The sequence below is a fragment of the Marmota flaviventris genome, chromosome 2 (assembly GCF_047511675.1).
Source record: "Marmota flaviventris isolate mMarFla1 chromosome 2, mMarFla1.hap1, whole genome shotgun sequence".
Classification (NCBI taxonomy): domain Eukaryota; kingdom Metazoa; phylum Chordata; class Mammalia; order Rodentia; family Sciuridae; genus Marmota; species Marmota flaviventris.
The window spans coordinates 21979789-21985597 of NC_092499.1; the positions used below are offsets into that span (position 1 = coordinate 21979789).

The 5809-nt window shown below is 37.6% G+C and overlaps 1 pseudogene; it reads left to right on the forward strand.

Annotated features, from left to right (window-relative positions):
• The first annotated feature begins 3884 nt into the window (after positions 1 to 3884).
• LOC114089609 (proteasome subunit beta type-3 pseudogene) lies at positions 3885 to 4486 on the forward strand (annotated as a pseudogene).
• The last annotated feature ends 1323 nt before the right edge of the window (positions 4487 to 5809 follow it).

Genomic DNA, 5809 nt, shown 5'->3' on the forward strand with positions numbered 1-5809 from the left:
TAAAATAGTCAGACATGGGCAGTCATGGGAAATATCAGGTACAGGCTATCTTTGTCTAAACATATGTGACAAACAATAAAATTAAGAGAGTAGACATATTAATTTTAAAACCCTGAAGTTTTATAAATGCAAAATATAATTATTTGAAATTAAAACTCAACTTGTAGCGCAGAATAGACATATCTGAATAATGTTTATTGAACTAATAGTTCTGCATATATTACAGCAGAGAGAGATAAAAATATGACAAATAGGAGAGTTGATAAATATTGAGAACAGAAATAAATCTAAAATATGCCTAATGAGAATCCTAAAAGAGAGAATGAGGATTAAGCAATATTTGAATAGTGACTAAGAATTGTCTTTAACTGACTAAAGGCAGGAATCGACAAATCAAAAAATAGACAATATATACCAACCTTAAAAAACAAAAAGAACTCCATGAATAAACAACTTGAAATGATACTGCAAAACATTAAAGAAAGAATTAAGACTGGGCTGAGGTTGTAGCTCAGTGACAGAGCAATTGCCTTGCATGTGGAAGGCACTAGGTTCAATCCTCAGCACCACATAAAAAATAAAATAAAAGATATTGTGTCCATATACAACTAAAAGAAGAATTTTTTAAAAGACTAGTTCAAAAGAAAAGGAAAATCATTTTTAAAAGATTGCTAACTTTTCCACAGCAATAAGAATTAGAATAGGGTGCAATAATGATATAATTATTATATCATGATATAATCAAAATAATGAAAGATAAAATTATTCAGAATTACATACCTGGCAAAAATATTTTCAAAAATAGGGACATGAAGTTATCATCACCCTAAAAATGGTGGTGGGGGGAGCTCACTGATTTTGCCACCAATAGAACTTCACTAAGAGAACCTCAGAGAAAAAAGACTACCTCTGAAGTAAGATATTAATTTAGGAAATATTATAAGCAATGGGTAGATAAGAGATAAACTGATCAAACCATATCCTGGAAATTAATGACTAATTATTTTCTAAAAATGATAGAATAAAAATAGAGAATGGAAATAATCTCAGTTATAGTACTAAGATGTGTTACTTTGGAGAGGGTACTTAAATATTGATTAACTTTAGAACTTTTCAAGGATATGTGGTAAAATTTTAAAGGCAATCACTGAATGAATACTGCCAATTCCCATGTGCTGGAGCTGTCTAGAAAGGACCAATAATCTTCTGTTCACTTCACACCAATTGCTTTGCCCACTTGCAACAATTCTTTCACATACCCTGATAAAGGATGCTGCATCAGTGCCAGGAGCCCAGGAGAGATGCTTACAGCTTATGGGCATCCTCTGGCACCAGCTCAGACCTTAAAGTTAGCCTGATCCTGCCATCGCCAGTTTAATAACAGGGAGCTCTCCCCTGCCAATAGGATCTGATGGGAAATCCCATATGCACTAACTGCGGTCCATTTCCCTGTTCATTCAAGGAGGAATTGCAGCTTTATACAGCACATGCCACCACCCTTTCTTACAATACCATTACTGTATAGTGTATATTGTGATTGCTCATTTTTATATTTGCCTTTCAACCTTCCCAGCCTTTGCTAAGAGTGAACACAGAAGTTAGTCCTAGGAAAGACCTTATTGTTTCAGTTTCCCCTCTATCCCTTGCCCTACCTTCTGAGTGTTACCTCTTGCATCATTTAACTGTCCTTGGTTTATAGACATTTGGGCTACACAATGTTTCTGCTTGTATCACAATCACCAGAGCACTAGAGATCTAAGGATCTTTATTTTTATGGAAGTCATATAGTAGGGCAACAAGAACCAGACCAACTCATAAGGCTAACTACTGTGAATGGCTTAGAGATCAGTGAAGAAGACTATTAAGATATAATATTTGGATTATTTACTGAGGTAAATTTTAGATGGCTCTTATCATTCTGGGGATTTTTAAATTAAACTAAATTCTCTGACTCCTGTACTGCCATTTTTCAGATACAAGGTCAGGGATGTTACCATGCCAGCTAACTATTGTGTGGGTCCTCAATTTTATTCTCTATTCTTCTCTGCTTGTTCTGTGTCCGTGAGACTCAAGTCTCATGATCTCTGCTGAATTTTGGTTAAATTTAGCAAAAGCAGATCACTAGCAGGAGCTGTGAGCAAAAGGGAAGATGAGATTGCAATGTTGATTCTCGTGACTTCTTACCCTGGGGCTCACAAAAGGCTGGATTCCTAGAACTAAAGCCACAGTCCTATGGAGAGGTCTTCTTCAGGCAGCAACTGCACCCTCCACCTGCCCTTTCTGGGCCTAAGAGAATCAATAACTCCTACTGCTACCAGCTCCAGGGTAGGTACACCATCCACGTGGTTACCTATACACTGACCATAGCTTTGTGAATATTCTCTATTAAACTCTGAAAATTTATTTTATTTTACATGATGTTATTTTATTTATATTTGGGTGCTGGAGATTGAACCCAAAGGTACTCTACCACTGAGCTGCATCCCCAACCTATTTTACTTTTATTTTAAATCAGGGTCTCATTAAATTGCCCAGGCTGTTATTGAACTTGTGATGCCGCTTCCTCAGCCTATTAAGTAACTGGAATTACAACTGTGTGCCACTTACCTGGATTTTTTATTTTATTTATTTTTTAAACTCTGTGAATTAAGCCATTTTGGGTAGCATGTGTTTCCTACAGGACCCTGATGGATACTGCTACCCATGGCATTTTTGCTTTCTTTTTATTTCTGAAAGAGTGCTTACACAGGGCCACACTAGCTTACCCTGTTGTTACCAAGGGCAAAAACATTTGTAATTAATTGTCTTCTGGTAAAAAGAGTGAAGCTTCCCATGAAGAATGCATTGAGGTTTTGTCCCATGGAGACAGCTTTTTGTCAGTGATATGTGGTGTCACTCGGGCAGGCATCTTGTCTGCCTTCTCTGTAAGGACTCTTTCAACATAAGTCTAACACTTAACAGCATCCCTCTTCCATAGGCACTTAAGGACTTTTCTCTAAGTCTGTGCATGTTCTCCCTTCCATAGAGGGATGAGATCAAACATGCACCTGAAATTTAAAAAAAAAAAAGTGATTAATTGTTCCTTTTTTATCGAACTTTTTCTCAATACCAGGACATTAGAAAATTCTAAAAAGAATATAGAGATTATAATTTTACATTGTTTTGCTCTTTGATGCCATCTTTAGAAGGGTGAATTATTGTATGCTGTTGTATTAAGCAGATACTGCAAAGGATAGATTTTTCTGAGCTAAATGGCAGCAACCACTAAATGTCATCATTTATTAGGTTTATTTTTTTCCTCTTGCTTGCTTTTTTTTGTTTTAAATATTATGGTTTTCTCCCCAACATTGTTCTACCACCTCTCCTGAATATCAACCGTGTGATTTGAGCAAAAGGGGGTGTCATTGACCTTTCTCTCCCAATTCCAAGGCATGCCCAATCACAATGATTTCCTTTTGTGACAGTCATTGTTTCTAGCACGAAATTATCAGAATGTGACACTGTCATAACCAAAGCAATTGATTTGTTCTCCTAAAAGAAAATTGTAACGAATCTAGTTCTGCAGTTCTTAATTGCTTATGTTCATGAACGTAGAATCAGACAGCAGTCTAGTCCAAAAATGGCTCAGAATTCTTTGTTCTAACACACAGCATGTTGTATTTATAGTCAGTGATCTACAGAAAACAGGAATAAGATCTAGAGATAGCCCAACTGTTTATAGCACTCATCTGTCTTATTTTAGCATAATTTTACAGTGTGATTGGCTGAGACTTAGCTGCTTGTTAGAATAGATTGTGGTTTGCTTACACCATGTACAGAGAAACATTAAGGCCAGCTTCAGACTGGAATTGCAGCAGTGATCACAGTCTCAGTACACAGCAATCATGTCTATGATGGCTTATATCAGAAGGGCCATCATAATCATGAAGGAGAAGAACTGTGTGGCCATCGCTGCAGACAGGTGCTTCAGGGGGATCCAGGTGCAGATAATGACCATGGACTTCCAGAATATCTTTCCTATGGGTGACCTGCTGTACATTGGCCTGGCAGGGCTCACCACAGATGTCCAGACAGTTGCCCACACCTCGAGTTCCGGCTAAACCTATGTGAGTTGAAGGAAGGTCAGCAGATTAAGCCTTATACCCTCATGATCATGGTGGCCAATCTATTCTATGAGAAAAGATGTGACCCCTACTACACAGAGCCAGTTATCGCTGGGTTGAACCCTAAGCCCTTCATTTGCTCTCTAGACCTCATTGACTGCCCTAAGGTGACTGATGACTTTGTAGTTAGTGGCACCTGTCTTGAGCAAATGTACAGGATTTGAAAGTTCCTCTGTGAGCCCAATTTGGATCCAGAACACCTGTTTGAAACCATCTCCCAAGCCATGCTGAACTCTATGGACCAAGATGCAGTATTAGGCATTGGAGTAATTGTCCACATCATTGAGAATGACAAGATCACCACCAGAGCACCGAAGGCCTAAATGGACTGACCCCATTCACAGAATTCTCTTTTCCCCTTTCTTTTTCTTTTTTTTTAATTTTTAAGTAAAAAAAAGTCAGATTTAAAAGATGAAAAGGCAGGTTGGGGATATAGCTCGGTTAATAGAGTGCTTCCCTTGCATACACAAAGCCCTGGGTTCAATCTCCAGCAAAACACACACACACACACAGTTTTAGGCCAAAGGTAACAGCTCAGACATGGCCAAAACAGAAACAAGATTTCCACTTGTACGAAAGACAAAAAGAAGCTGACCATTACCACCACAACCCTGGACTATGAAAAACCAAGCTAAAGATGACACTGAATATATAGTGTCACAGAATAGAACCAACAACCCAATTGGACCATGCTGAAGGCCACTGTACCAGTGTTAATCTTAGTTACATGACTTGATAAATTGTTCTGAGCTGGAGCTTTGCTGTTTGCTTTCAGTCTTACTAATAGGCCTTTCTGACAATTAACTGTCACCTCTTCCTCTGTTTCATTTGCCACCATGTTAGTCTAGCATTGCTTTCTCTATATATTTCATTTCAACCTTAGCTACTTGCTATGAATGGGAAATGGGTGGGGAGAACAATGAAACTTGAAAATTAAGGTTGAATTTATACAAACTTCTAAGAGTTCCTCTATAATATACCCATTAAATAGTATGTGAGCCTTAATGGCTAATTTTCTCACTACTTGGAGCTCATTTCTACAGACTTCATATATGTGCTCAAGAAGGCTGAACTGCTGGACATTTAATTCCTAGGTAAATGGGAAGTAATTGTACCTATTGATCCCTGTAAGAGTACATGGATGCTTGTGGGCTTGGAAAGCTTTTTTCCTGCCAGAATGAGGAATGTGAAATAAATACAGTAGATTATTCCTTAAATGGTAGGCATTAGTCTTTCTTTGAACTTATTTGTTATTCTCTGGGCTCACTAAGAAGTCTGACGCTGAAATATTTGGAATAGCAAAAATTGCAAGTTGACAGCATATTGCTGAGTTTTGATGCCATGGTTCTTCATTCAGGCATCATCTATTATGTGAGAACATTGTGTTAATAAATTAACATCATCAGAGAAAAGTAAGGACAGAAAAAGTTTGCTATCTTGGGCACTGCAATTCTTGGCTCCCTTGAAGCAAAATCTGTTATACAAAGTACAACAGGAAAACCTGGAATTTGAACGTCACCAATTTCAAAGATGGCTTCAAAAAAGATTCCTGAGAGTTGAGATATCAGTGTCTACCATTATAAGTTTTGCTCTTCAACCCAAACTGAGAACAACACTGGTACAGTTCAATTAGCCTAAGCAAGTTT